Source organism: Lithobates pipiens, unplaced genomic scaffold (assembly GCF_037356315.1).
Source record: "Lithobates pipiens isolate NorthernLeopardFrog02 unplaced genomic scaffold, aLitPip1_a1.2 Scaffold_19, whole genome shotgun sequence".
In the NCBI taxonomy this organism is placed as follows: domain Eukaryota; kingdom Metazoa; phylum Chordata; class Amphibia; order Anura; family Ranidae; genus Lithobates; species Lithobates pipiens.
In genome coordinates, this window is record NW_027507764.1 from 404,992,218 (window position 1) to 405,008,105 (window position 15,888).

General features: G+C 40.6%; 1 protein-coding gene across 7 annotated transcripts in view; it reads left to right on the forward strand.

The window, feature by feature from the left end:
- PIEZO2 (piezo type mechanosensitive ion channel component 2) overlaps positions 1-15,888 on the forward strand; it is a 503,501-nt gene that overhangs the window by 157,880 nt on the left and 329,733 nt on the right. The window lies entirely within an intron of this gene.

Consider the following 15,888-nt stretch of genomic DNA (forward strand, 5'->3'; position numbering starts at 1 on the left):
TTACATACGACTTTTACTTGTTTTGTATTATATATTTTACATAAAAAGAGCTACTTCATTTTAGTTTATGACAGTCCTGTCCATTATCTTGTTCATTAACACAGTGCTTTTCTTCAAGGGTTTTACACCCTTACACATGTTTCTCTATACAAAGTTTCTTAAGGAGGAAGTAAACCCTGGTGGGTTTTAGTTAATCTTTATTTCCCTGCAAAGGTAAAGCATAATGGGCTACTTGCATCGCATAGTAGCCTATTATGTGTCACTTATTTGACACCAAAGCCGTCGCTGATGCCGTTGTCCCCATGAGCAGGGAACATCCATCTTCACCCTCCTTCCTTCTGGGGCCACAAACTCTGGCTCTGTTACAGGACAGAGTTGCGGGACGTCACTCCCGCACATGTGTGCGGGAGCCACCAGTTGCAGAATGACCCCTATTAGAAACGGCATGATGTGCCTTAGTCACCGACACTTGTCTTTTTAGTAAATATCTCCTAAACTGTGGAGGTTTAGGAGATATTTCAAACACCTACAGAGAAGCCCTAATATAGGCTTACCTGTAGGTAAAAGTGGTTGTACGGGGGTGTACAACCACTTTGACCTAGGCAGTCTTTTATTTCTAAAGCTCCCAGACACTAGTTTTCCAGCTTACTTATATGACAACATCATCATTCGGATATAGTTTTTCTCAGCCGGCGATTCCCATGCACCATAAGAACAATCATAGTGGCTGTTCAGCCGCTTGATCGTTCTTACAGGCGGCGGGAGGGGACTCCCCCCTCCTGCTGCCCTCCTGTGCTTCTACTGGCTCACCCGTGTGAGCAGCCAGCCGAAGAAGGAATTTGTTGGTGCCAGAAATTTACCATAGAGAATCCTGTGGGCCAGATGGCCTTTCAGAGACCGGGTGCAAATGTATGCTGTCATGCCAGGCCTAAGCATTTGAAAAAATGCTGCCGCCTCAGCTAGGAAGCGAAAATCTTTTTTTTCCCAAGCTTCCCAGCCTAGAGGGGAGGTCTGGGGACTTATATGCCCCAGATCTTGCTTTAAAGAGGACCTGTCATGCCCTATATTGATTACAAAGGGATGTTTATATCCCTTGTAATATGAATAAAAGTGATCAAAAAAAGTGTCAAAATCGAAAAATAAAAGTAAAATAAACAATAAAAAAAGTTTTAAAGCACCTTGCCACCGCGCGCTCGCTCACAAAAGCGAACACACACGTAGGTCACACCCACATATGCAAACGGTGTTCAAACCACACCTGTGAGGTATTGCCACGAACGTTAGAGCGTGAGAAATAATTCTAGCACTAGATCTCCTCTGTAACTCTAAACAGGTAACCTGTATTTTTTTTTTTAAAACGTCGCCAATGGGGATTTTGAAGCACAGAATTTTGGCACCATTCCATGAGTGTGCGCAATTTTTAAAGCGTGACATGTTTGGTATCTATTTACTCAGCATAACATCATCTTTCACATTATATAAATATATAATATATAAATGTTTCAATGACCACCATTTTATTCCCTAGGGTCTCTGCTAAAAAAAAATCATATATAATATTTGGGGGTTCTGATTAATTTTCTAGCAAAAAAAAAATATGATTTTTACATGTAGGAGCGGAGTCCCAGAATTGGCTTGGGAGGCAAGTGGTTAAAATAGTGTCCTAGTACTGGACAGATCAGGCTGTATAGATAAGTGCCCTATTCTGATTTGTTTAGATTTGGTGCACAGTAATGAATCATTTGTCATCTTGGTTGACTTGGTGGGGGTGCTATAATCATAAATAGCTGCATGGAAGACAGCTTGGTGCATCTGCCGGTTTCTGAAATCTTTTGTGCATTACAGGGTAATTACTTGTTACTTTCTTTAGAAATCTGTTTATTGATTGGTTTTGCATGCCGAGGACGAGCAGCTAGAGATGTATTGGTACTGAAGAAAGAATTTGCTGAGCAGTGGGATGTATGTGCTTTACACTTTACCTAGAATAGATAAAGTACCATGGTTAATTGCAAATTGGTCTAATCAAGGTCTGTGTTGTGAAGAATATATATATACAACAATGAATAAAGCATACAGTAGGTTTCATGAGGACGGTCCATCAAGAGGTTATTTTAAAATGTCTGTCATTTAGAGGGTTCAAGACTATAAGGTTTTAATGGAGAAGCGATTAAAGTAATCACTTTAAATCTTAATGTGACAGAAAAAAATGATAAACTTTGGAATGAACACTTTATAGTTTATAGCTGAAGGTCAGGTATGGCAATCTTTAAATAGTTACAATGTAAGTATGTATGTGCCCTACCTGTGGGATCCCAGTGTAAGCTGGAAAATACTATGATAGGCAACACTACTACAGTGATCTACACTAGCTTCAAGGTTCTTCACTGAGTGGCTGGCCTTGCTATCGTGAACACAGGATTTTGCTTGCTTGGCATTGTCTCAGTGAAGGCAAAGTGTTCTCTGACTGGACAAGGTGGCAAGATGGGGCAGTGACATCATAGTCTCCACCTCATCCAATCAGAGAATACTTTTCCTTAATTGAGAACATGCAAAATGTCCTCTGAATGGGGCCCTTGCCGAGTGAGTAACCTTGTGTCTTCAGTAAGCAGAGGGACAGCCAGTTAGCAAGGAACATAGAAGCTAGCAATGATCACTGTAGTAGCAGTGCCTAGTACAAGGATATTTAACTTCCACAGGGATCCCATAGGTTTGGCACACATATACTTATATTGATCCAAGCAGGACAACTAACTAGGTAAAAATTACCATACCTAAAGTTTAACTTTTTTTTTTCAAACCAAGAAATAAAATAGAAATTACAAGCATACACATGCACCATTCTTAAGCTTCTAACAATAATGGTATACATCTAAAGTTTAACTTTAATGTGGAACTTTAGGGAGAAAGAAGGCAAACCAAAATTAACCACTTTCTGTCCACTGTATTGTATTAAGATGGCCACAGCAGGGATCAGTTATCCTGACTGGGCATCATGATGTCCAGCAGCATAAGCCACAAGGGCGTGCAGCACAGCGATCGGCATCTCCAACCTTGATAATGACGTAGACTCTTTACCATGTGATCAGCTGTGTCCAATCACAGCTGATCACATGGCAACTAGGAAGTGCAGTTTATCGTCTTTTTCTCTATTCACGCTGACAAGGCTCTCCTGACAGGGGGGTCTGTGCTGATAATCAGTGCATCGATTATCAGACCAGGCCCTTCAGAGATGCCCACAAGTGTAAACCCATGCCCACCAAGGATGCCAACCCGTGCCCACCAGGATGCCACCCCATGCCCACCAGGGATGGCAATCAGTGCCCATTTTTTGGTATACCAATCAGTGACCACCAGGGATAGCAATCAGTGCCTATCAGTAATGCCAGCCAGGGCCTCCTCATCAGTGCTGCCTATCAGTGCCGTCCATCAGCGCCCATCATTGCCCCTCAGTGCCACCTATCAATGCCCATCAGTGCCACCTATCAGTGCCCATCAGTGCTGCCTATCAGTGCCCACCAGTACTGAATATCAGTGGCACCTATCAGTACCCAATAGTGCTGCATATCAGTGCCACCTTTCAGTGCTGCATATTAGTACCTCATCGTCAGTGCCCATCAGTGTCACCTCATCAGTGCCCTTCAGTGTCGCCTCATCATTGCCCATCAGTGCAGCCTCATCAGTACCCTTCAGTGAAGGAGAAAAATTACTTATTTACAAAACATTATAACAAAAACAAAGAAAAAAAATTTTTTTCACAATTTTTGGTCTTTTATTATTTGTTTAACAAAAAATAAAAACCCAGTGGTGATTAAATGCCACCAAAATAAAGCTCTATTTGTGGGAAAAAATTATAGAGATTTCATTTAGGTACATTGTTGCATGACCACGCAATTATCATTCAAAGTGTGAGAGCGCTGAAAGCTGAAAATTTACCTGGGCAGGAAAGGGGTGAAAATGCCTGGTATTGATGTGGTTAAAGTTCTTTACCTGCCTGTACGTCCTGCACACTGACCTGCACATGTGCAACTTAGTGTACAATGTGGGTGATACTGAAATGAAGGAACTCCTACGCATAGGGGGAAGTGACTTCCTCTTAGCCAGATGATTTGTGGGGATCCAGAACACTGCAGCTCTGGAGATAAGGTGAGTATACTTTCATTTTAATTTGAAACAGTTCTTCTGTTCTTCTTTTTAACATACAAAACCAAATGTATTTTGCTAGCCCCCATTAATATTTGTGAATTACATATGTAAGCAGAATTCAGATTATGCTGAGTAGAATTTGGTTTAGTATGAACCAGCTGCGCTAAAGATGGCATTGCGGAAGTAAGCCTAGTGTTGCTTTTACAGCAAAAGAGTAAGTGATGTTATCATTTAGCCATATGCTGTTCATCAAATATTTAGCACCTACACCTTCAAAGAGCTTTTAAGCATCCAAACTGCCAACGAATAATGTCAATGACCAGATATTTATACTTGCTGCTGTGTCTGCGTAATAAAGGTCCAACCCTCTTTTACTGAGTATTAAATGAATTCTATCCATTGTTTTACATTAAAGGTGTTTTAAAATAATGTAATCATCCATAGCAACCTATAGCAAGTCCTTTTTTATTAGGTTAGGGGCACAACAAAGAATATAATATCTCAATGGTTGTTTCTATGTATTTATAGTGATATTTCTCTATGCTCTGATATGCCTTGTGTGTTGTTAGAAGTTAAATTGGACAGACGCTACAAAATATGAAAAATTTGAAAACGCTTCTCCTGAACCTGTTGGAATTACCAGGAATTCTGCATTAATGGCTCCTGGAATATGTTTTGAACTTCATCTAATTAACCACTTACGAGCTTGTGCCCAGCCGTGCCATTCTGACGACGTATATCGGCGTGAGGCGGTCCTTATTCGGTTAATCATAAAGACAGTCTTAATACTAATGACACATAGACACAACATGTTATATAGTAATTTCTTTGAAGAAATAGTTTAAACCAGGGGTGTCCAACCTTTTGACCTTCTTGGACCACACTTGAAGAAGAGAAATTGTATTGAGCCACACATAAAATACATGAACAAGAAGGATAGCTGATGGGCAGAAAAAGTCACTGATATAGATAATGTACCTAGCAGTATAATAAAACTTATTTTTTTTATATATTTTTTTAAAATGTAAAAGAGGGCAACATAAAACTAGTGCAATATTTGACAGTATGTTTGATAAATTAAAGCATCAGTATCTGGCTCAATGGTTGTAGTAGCAATTCTCAATGAATTCTCAGGGAATTCTCAGGGTGATCATCAGATTTTTTGGTTTTATTTTTCCCCTTTGCATGCTTCATCCTTAAAAATAGTTGCTCACAAATAGAAATGCTGCCAAAAACTGATGACGTGAGCAAGGAATGATTGTGAAGAGTGTGATATTTTTCGTTGGGAAGATAAAACTTATAAAAGTCCAGTAAGGAAACACTGGGGGGGGATTTACCAAAACCGGTGTCCAAAGAATCTGGTGCAGCTCTGTATAGAAACCAATTAGCTTCCAGGTTTTATTGTCAAAGCTTAATTTAACAAGCTGCAGTTAGAGGCTGATTGGCTACCAGCTGAACCAGATTCTGAGTGCTCCCGTTTTAGTAAATCAACCACCAAAGTCACATTTTTATTGTGTCTGCTAAGTGTAAACCCATTTTTACTTAAAATTATTTTAAGTACGTTTTTGTTTTTGTAATAGCTGTCTTGAGACAAATGCGGCTAGTGGTCTGCAGGTTGGGCACTCCTGGTTTAAACGAACAAGAACAATGGTTCTTGGACAGTGGTTATCAACTTTTGTGATTTAGAGGGCCTCTAGTATGACCCCTGACATAACAAATGTTAGCACATAATATTCAACAATAAATGGTCAAAGACTAAAGGTATGCCACAAGAGATAGAGACTACAGACATTCTATGCGAGTTGTTGCAGACTGGGGCTGAGGACATGCTTCAGGAGACAGTCATAGACTGGAGACTGCTAGAGATTCTGCTAGAGCTCCTGTGGCTCCTTTACAAATAAGTGGTTCTACATTTGTGCTACTTTTAGCCCCCTTAATTACTTGTGCAACATTTGAAATTTCTCTTATTATAAAAAAAAACAAGCTATAGACAGAAAAACTATTAAGGACACAGAAAACATAGAATAGTGTGCAGTATGCAGTCTGCGTAGTAAGCTGTATAGTAAGTTGCTAAGGGATGCATGCATCATAGGTTGGGCACTAGAGCTATAGCATAATAACATTATTTAAAGAGTGTTATCAAATGTTGGCATTTAAGTCAATTAAGATTAGAGGTGCAGTTTGAAGGTGCATTGTACTATCAAAGGAAATATTGTTATAGAATGTTTTCTTGTCAAAAAAGATCTGTTCAGGTAAGCCATGGCTCCTTTACAGAAAATTAGATCATGGGCACCTGCCACTTGATGTGTGGGTTGAAGGATGCTTTATGGTATGCCAGAAAACGTATATTAGTGAGAAGACATCCATTAGCCCTTGTACACACGGTCGGAAATTCTGATGGAAAATGTCCAATCGGACCGTGTTGTCGGATAATCCGACTGTGCGTGGGCTCCATCGGACTTTTTCCATCAGAATGTCCGATCAACAAAGTTTTAGAGCTGGATATAAAATTTTCCGTTTGTAGAGAATTCCGATCGGACAAAGTGCCACGCATGCTCAAATCAAATTACGAGACTAAAGCTATTGGCTACTAGCCTGAACATAGTCCCGTCGCAACGAACGAACGTCATCACGTTCCGAACGATCGGATTTTCCGACAACTTTGTCCGACCATGTGTATGCAACACCAGTTTCGGACAAAATCCATCAGAAAAAATCAGACGGATTTTGTGGTCGGAATGTCCGATTGTGTGTACAAGGGCTTAAGGATTCCCACTGATTGATTTGTAGTCTGATTAGAGACTATACTAAAAATGTTAAGAATGTCCACGCAAAAAAATTTTTTCAACATTCACTTCAGCTGTCCAATAATGTGAATGGAAAACCCCTATTTATTTATTTATTTCATATTAACATAATTGATTAACTGAAATCAGATGACCAAAGAGTTTTTCCTTTCCCCATACAGCCCCCATGTTTTGTAGAAGGTAGCTTGAACAAGAAGTTTGTACAACCACATGCTGTATGCTAGGTTCTATGTACCTTATAGGTTGGTGAGAATTTGACTGATTGTCTTTAAAGCTGAATAATTAATGCTCAGCAGTATTATTCAGTATATCACTGCAGATAGGGGAATAGCTAACTCATTCTGTGGTGATTCTCTCACTCATAGGTGATTCAGAGTTATGCACACTGGTCAGATTGCAGTCTTGAACTTTCATATGGTAATAATGGCACGTCAGATTTACTGGGAACAATTTTAACTCATGGATGTATTAGTACTCTGTAAATGGACTGCCATTTTTGATTTGAAGCTACATTTAATATTGGTTCAGAATTACTCCCTTTACATGGTTTTCACAGTTTTATTTAAAAACCGGTGGGAGCATCAAATTAATTTGCTAGATGAATTTTATCTCGGATTTCTAAATTATAGCTTTGTCCATTCATAAATCTGAGCAGTAAAGCACCTCCCTGTGTCCTACCAAACTGGAGGTCTGCTTTCTAATTGATCTTTCTGGGTGGACTATGATTAAATTCTGGGAAATTTCTGAGATGTGAGTCATATTCTGAAATTCAATTAGTGGTTAGTTGACAGTTTGTTTCTTTCTAACCTTCCAAGTTTTTTTTTTTTTACTTAAAACAACAAGATGCTAGCCTGTTCCTGGCAAATACCGTTGGATTATACTTTGAAACAGAATACTGTGCAAAGAAATACAAATCATCTAATACAGAAATTTTGAATGTTGGTATTTAGGAACACCACAAAGACGTTTTGGGTTAACAAACAAAAGTTTGTCTAGATATATTATTCAAATTACAGTCACCAGTGTAATAAACAGCAACACGTGGAACACAGATATAATCTACAGCCTCGTGTTAAATTAATTGTACAATGCCTTCTAAAGCCCAATTACAGGCATTTTCTTTTAGTTTTTTATAGTGTATGTGAAACTTAGAACATCTTGCCGGGTTTAAAATGTTGTCCTTCACTTCCTGTTTCCTCCAAAACCCCTCACCTGGACAGGAAGTGATGATAATTTTCTCAAAGGGAACATATTACCTTGAGAAACTTGACTTGGGGTTCTATTCTCTTCCCATTTACTAAAAATGTTGTGTTCTTGCGGTTGTATCCCTATTTGAAAAAAAAAAAAACTTTTTGCCAACACAATTTCCTTTTATAAAATATAAAAGTGTATGCTCCATATAGTAAAATAATACTTTCTGCTCCATCCGTGAAAGCTGCCATTTTTATTGACTTGGACTAGTGCAGGTTTCACACATATGGGCAGTTAACGCAATGTTGTACCCTTTTTTACAAGTTCCTCTCTTCTCAATGCCCCCCTGGTGCAGGCATGCACTGGCCATCAGGACTACAGGGAGTTTCCCGGTGGGCCGATGGCTCAGTGGGCCGGTCAGATGCAGTCCTGGAGCCGCTCCTCTCTGACAGTGAGTGATCACTTGCTGGAGAGAACATTAGGCTTTCTGCTCCATCCAGCCTATAGGGGGAGACAGACAGCTGGCAGATGTTCCCTCCTCTCTCCCCTTATCATTTGTCACTTATCATATGACATAGAGAGGAATGAGAAGCTGCCTTCAAAACTGTGAGTACAAGTGGGAGGGGGAGGAGAGGAAGGACACTCTGATGTAAGGAGAAGTGCTGATGGAGACACTCAAAATTAAAGTGGGCCGGCCATCATGAAGTCCGGGTCCAAATATTTGTCCCAGTCCTGCCCTGCCCTGGTGTACAGTCCTAACTGGATATATATATTTTTTGAGGGGAGTTCATAATACTGTATTTTAAAAGATCCAGGCGGCACTTCTGGTTCTCCACGCCTAGGTGATGATGTCATATTGGCATCATCTATCCCAGGAGTCCACGGGAAGCAGGGCTTGCTGCTTTCCTCGACTACACTGGTCCATCCTGGTTCTTGTTTGCTTGACAGGTTGCCATAAAAATGGGGTGGGAACTTCCGCCGACACCGCTATTGCTATGGCAACCTGTAATCAAACTGCGCTGTGTAGTGTCAATTCTCTGCAAGCATCATATCGGGAGGTGCATGCTGGGTATCCAGCTGCACCTAATCCCCAAATTACATACCAGTGACACCCACATCCGAGATGGCCCCTGCCTAGATCATATAAGTTATTACTATTTTAAAAGTAACTAGCAGAAAGTTAGGACAGTATGCAAACATTATCTTGCAAGTAATGAAAATCATGGCGAGCTTTTAAAAATAATTGATTAGGGGGACTTGAGCTCTGCTTTAAATGACAATCCTTAAAGAACTCTGGAAGTTGTATCAACAAAAAGGAAGACAGATGGCAAAGGACTAGTCAACAGTATTCCCTGCTGTCTCTGCACAGCTGATCTTTTCAATAATTCAGACTTACCATGATATTTTCTGCACTCTCTCTGTGTGGAGACAGCCATCTTGGTAGAGGCAAGCTTTTCTTCCTCATGTGAGAGCCTCCAGCAAGAAGATCAATGAGCAGAACAGTGACATCACCAAACCTCAGTTAAAAACTCCTGAAACACAGGGACCGCAGCGCACTAGATTTCACTCCGCAGATAGATACAGCTCTTGGATTGTAAGCACAGGACTGCCTAAGCTCACATAAACTATGAAGCGCTCTTCTAAATTTCAAGAGGAAATTCCGATTTTTTTAAAACATTTTCAGAGTACCGTTTAGTCACAGTTAGCATTTTTAGTTGTTCCCAATAACATAGCAAATCTTCACCTTTTACGTTTAGGTCTACAATAATAAGCAAGCAGGGAGAATTAGAAGACTGTTTTTGAGTCTTGTGATTTTTTAGAACATTGAGGAAGCTCCAAAGTCAAACAGGATTTACAGAGACATTGGGTGTATATTTGCCAAATGCAAATAGACTGTGCACTTTGCAAGTGCAGTTGCATTCATTTTTCCCAGAGCTTAGTAAATGCGGTAAGCTCTGTTGCTTTCTATCATCCAGTCATGTGCCAGCATAAATGCCTTTTGTTTTTTTTTCCTTGCACCTGATTGGATATTCTTTACAAAGTGAAACTCTACTTCACTACTTTACATTTACTTTACTGTGTTAAAGCATTTTATTCAGTATATGTGGTATTTTTTTATTACAATAAAATAATTTTATTTTTAATTAACAAGCTACTGTATATGTTATTTAGGTACCGTTTAAGATGCCATGTTAATATATAGAAGCAATACTGCCCTAGGTTACATGAGGCCCTGTGTTTAAAGGAAATCTACAGTCACAGCATACACTTTCAGTTTATAACATCAGCTTTGTAATAGCAATACAAACAATAGTTATTTTTGACAATCCAATATAAGCTTACTTGAAAAATCTGCCTTTATGTTGTGAGTTCTGCCTGTCTGATTGCTATCTCTTTCCACAACTTCTTGGTATCCTTGTATGCCCTTCATCTCCTCCTTTGCTGTTTCTTTTCAATTCCTGAGGACTACATATCCCATGGTACCTTGCTGCCTGCAAACAGTGATTCCTGTACTGACTTTATCTCCTGAAACTCCTCTTCTCCGCACCTCTGTAGCTTAGAAGACAAGCTCCATGAATTCTGTGACACATCTGTGCCTACTCACAGGGCATAGTGAATTTCACAGTGATTCCTGTACTGACTTTGCCTCCTGAAACTCCTATCTGCACCTCTGTGGTTCAGAAGGCATGCTCTGTGTAGACACTCTTTAAAGCTCATGGATAAAGCCAGCCATACAGAGAGGTAAACCAGATACTTCTGTTTTTACCAGAAGTACATTTAAAGCAATAATTAAGTTTGTTTAATAACTTGCCTACTGTGTACTTTTACCCTCTTCCTGCCCACGCCTTCACTGATTTTCCACCTTCATTGATGTGCACTGATGAGGCTGCACTGATGGGCACTTATAGGCTGCACTGATGGGCACTGATATACTGCACTGATGGGCACTGATTAGGCAGCACTAATGAGGCAGCACTGATGGAAACTGAGGAGGCAACACTGATGGGCACTTATGAGGAGGCACTGATGGGCACTGCTAGGCGGCAATGATGGGCACTGATAGGTGGCACTGATAGGGAGCACTGATGGGCACTGAAATGCATCACTGACAGGCACTGATAGATGGCAATGATTGGCGGCAATGATAGGCATCACTGATGGGCACTAATTGGCAGCACTGCTGGGCATTGGACACTGATTGGCAGCACTGGTGGGCACTGTTGGGGCTGCACTGATAATCAGTCCCCTGATTGTCAGTGTAGCTGTCCCCGTGTGGATGGGCTCTTTACCATGATCGGTGATCAGCTGTGTCCTAAGGAAACAGTGATCACAGATGCCTTCGGATGCTCGCCTTTGGTTGCTCGCTGTGGGAACGAGTCCTGCTGCCTTTTTCAATGGGCCTGCACAAATGCCCCCATGGTATGGGGCTCTCCACGGGGGCACTCAATGAGGAGGAGGAGCCAGGAGCGCCGCTGGGGGACTCCAGAAGAGGAGGATCAGGTCTGCTCTGTGCAAAACCCTTGCACAGAGCAGGTAAGTATAACATGTTTGTTATATTTAATAAACAAAAAATCAAACCTTTACAATCACTTTAAGCTTATGCCTGTGCAAGGGCCTTGTTTGCCTGCATGGAGATGCACAGGTGTTCCCTGCTTCCTGTACATCCAGTCCCAATTATGTCAACTGGCACACAGCAGCTGCCCCAACACAGCCACTGCTCCAAATTTCCTAGTGGGTGCATGGCCCTGAACACAGACATTGTGCGTTGGGGGCCGGGCACCCTCATAGCTTTCAAATTATGTGCAGCCTGCTCACATAATTCATAAAAAAAAACATCTTTTCCATTCTGAAGCTTCCCTCCAACAACTTTGCATATCATTTTTTATATACTGTGATTCTGTACTTGTGTGCAGAAATCTCCCTCCACTGAATCTGGCTGCAACCATTTTTGTGGGAATTTGAAGCTGCTGCCTGTTCACTTCCTGGATTAACACAGAGACACACCTCCAGCTCTGCAGCTCCCATTGGCCCTCTTATGACTCACCCCCCCTCCCTTCCTGGCAAACTCTCAGGAGAGTGAGACAGAGAGCTGTGCATGATGTCATAAGCCTAGGCTAATGACCAGACAAGAAAAAGGAAGTGGGTTGTATGAGGTATTTACTGGCAGAAAAAAAAATGTTTTACTATCCAAAGTTAAAACAACAAGGACAGATGATTTAATAGATGGAAAGATGAAAAAATAACTGAATGTGCGCTTTAAGTTCACCTGGAAGAAAAATGCCTAAGAAACATTTAATACAAATATACAAGGCTTGGAAATGTATCATTTATTGATAAAACCTGAAAAAGACCTGTCCATATATGCTCAACTTTATCTGCAGGAAATGAAATGAAAATAACAGACATGTCTATACTTATCTGCTCTGTGCAGAGCAGCCCTGATCCTCTTATTCTGGGGTGCCTTGCTGCCGATCCTGGCCTTTCCTCTTCATAGGGTGCACCCACAGAAAGCCGCTTTCCATGGGGGCACCCCTGCGGGCTGCTCCCATGTCACTGGATTTGATTGACAGCAGTGGAAGTCAATGGCTCCTGCAGATATTAATCTGTCCAATTAGGAGAGAGAGTGGCTGGAGCTGCTCATCGCTGGAAGCATATCGCTGGATCGGATCAGGTTTGGGTAAAAAAGAGGGGGTTCTGGGGGGAGAAGGATTTTCATATGCATAGAATGCATAGAATGCCAGGACTTAGTGTTTATTATTATTTGAATTTATTCTCTGAATAATCGATGTAAGTAAATTTAAATATTTACAAGAAAAATAAATATAAGCTTAAAAATGTCAGCTATTTCAAAAGGCGTTTTCAATATTTTTTGAAAATGGTGTGCAAGTGACTCTAAGCCCTCATGCACACGGACGTTTTAAAAAACTGGCTGCAAAGCTAGCTCCGATGCCTGGAAAAATCGTCATTAAAAAACGTGATTTTTACCGCGTTTTGCATTGGCGTTAGCGTTAAGTAGCGTTTTTTAAGAAACACATCTCTTGGCTATAGCACTCAGAAAACAAAGAAAATATGTTGCACGTTTTTGCGCGTTTATGCGCGTTTTTGCACGATTCGCGTTTTTACAGCTCTAGCTCCAAGAAACTGAACCCACTGGTCCTGGGTTTTTTTTACAGCTTAAAAACGCCTATGCCATTTGCAGCTCAAAAACGCCTAGGTGGGCATGAAGCCATAGACTAACATGGACAGGCCTTTTTAAGCTGCAAAAAAAGCTCAAAAAAGCGGCTGTAAAAACGTCCGTGTGCATGAGGCCTTAATCAAGTACATGTGATCAGCAGAACTGAGATTAAAAAAAAAGAAAAAAAGAATTAGTATTTTATAAAAAAAACAGACAATGGCAATAATTTATGACACACTGTTTGAGAAGGGAGATTAATACTGCATAATTAGAGTATCTTTAGGGATGACAGAGGGCAGTGTTGCCTTTCCACTTCTGTTTTTGCTGTTATAGATGATGTAGCACAGAGACGATTTTGGCATAACAGCATGATTATGAACACACATATTTAATCTTTTTCAGTAATGCACATTAGCATTCTATATTTAATGCTCACAGGTGTACTAGTAACCAAAAACATTTGGTTTCTTTTTTTTTCTGACAGTAACCAGCAGCTAAAGTTTGATTTTCAGCTCTGTTCTTAAAGAGCTGTTCGTAAACCGCTGGTTGCCTTTTTTTTTTTGGCCTGCACGGTAAAGCCATAATGTGCTAGTATGCATTGCATACTAGCACATTACGTGAAACTTACCTGAAAACGAAGCATGACAGCGCATCACTGGAGGCTGATTCCATCTTCACCCATCTTCCTTCCAGGTTCGCGAGACTCCGGCTGTGTGACTGCCAAGAGCCGCGATGATGTTATTCCAGCGCATGTGCAGGGGAGCTGCTATTTACGACACAGGACTCTGAAGGAATGGCCTGAGTGAATGCGCCCGATAATGTAATTTGCTGCATATATAGTAAATATCTCCTAAATTGTCCATGTTTAGGGGATATTTACAGTACTTATATGTATGCATTATTACAGGCTTACCTATACTGTAGGTACAAGTCAGTGATTGAAGTTTACAATCACTTTAAAGTGACACTAGATGATATCCTTATTCCCCAAAAGCAATCCATACACATCCACTACATTATGGCCCTACATTCTATTTTTCATTTAATGGTTTCTTATTGTGTTTTTCTGTCATTGTAACGTGATTTGTAAGCTCCTAATCTCTCTTTTCTCTCTCACTTTCATTTACTTGGAATGAGAAGTGCGCGTTAGTTGCAGTCATGTGTGATGCTCTGTGAACACAGCAAATCTCACACAATTACAACACTTTGCACAGATATTGCCACGGGGGAAAGACAATCTGAGATCAACAGAGAAATTGTTTTGCTCCCCCTTATGCATTAAGAAAAGTATATCAAAAATATACAAGATACTGGTGAATCAAGCTAAACCCGTTTACCCTCCATATCTCGGGAAATGAACTAGGAGCTGTATTAGATGAGATTAGATTAGATGAGAATAAGAGGAGGAAGGTTCTAAGATTAGCTTCTTTTCATCAGATAAGATGTCAGAGATATGCTTTAAAGTAGAAGTAAACCCATCGATTTAAACAGTTAAAAAAAAAAAAGGCATGCCGGGAATGCTAACAGCACATTGGCTGTGCTCTCAGCCAAACTATCAAACCATCCAATGACCGGTGTCATAACGAATCATGTGCAGCACCATAGCAGTTGAAAATTAAACAGAGGCAAAGATGGCAGCTTCCTTGGCTGAAAACGATAGGGGAGTTTACTTCCACTTTAAGCTTTTTGGCAGGGGGTACGTAACCCAACTGAGGGCACGAAGGTTCGGAGTGGAGATATCCCCAACATTTTGGAGAGGATGTGGCGCTCCGAGAACCTTTGCGCATCTGTGGTGGGAATGCACAAATATACAGCCCTATTGGGAGGGGATTAGCAAGGCAATCCATGAAATAACAGAAGATATACAGGCTGAGCCATTCAGCTTATTGTTTCATAGCACAGAGAAAATGGTAGCACTAAAAGAACATGTTAGTTCCGCATTTATTAAATGTGGCTAAAAGCCTGATTCCGAGGATTTGGTGAACATAAAAAGTCCTGAGCATGAGTATGGGCTCTAAAGTCCGACTGGGTAAGGTCAATAGAAGAAACAATGTATACAGCAGAGGATACTCTAGGGAACTACTATACCACCTGGGGAAATGGTTGGACTTTAAAAAAAACGATGTGATATGTGGATACGTTAGGCACTTGATATTGCTTGCAGACGCGGGCTAGGATATTGGATCATCCAGGGCAAGTGGTGATGACACCAGAATTGAGAAAATGTGGTATTCATGGGGGGTGGAGGTTTAGGAGGGGGATATGTTTTGTCGGGTTGTTTTTTATTTTCTTTGAGGGGGGATGGGGTGAGGACTATTAGAACTTTCATGTGAAGTGTATTGTGATTTGATGATAAAGTGCTATGTAACATTTTTTTTCAAAGAAATTTATACTAATAAATAGGGAATATACAAAAAAAACAAAAAAAACAACCACAGCAAATCTCATCTCATACTACATATTCCTTAGCCCCTGTCGGTGTGAAAAGGCGAGGGTGGCTATGTTACTACTTACAGTGGGACCAGAACAAACAGCCTCTCTGTAATAGGAAGTCAGATCACAGCAGCTGAA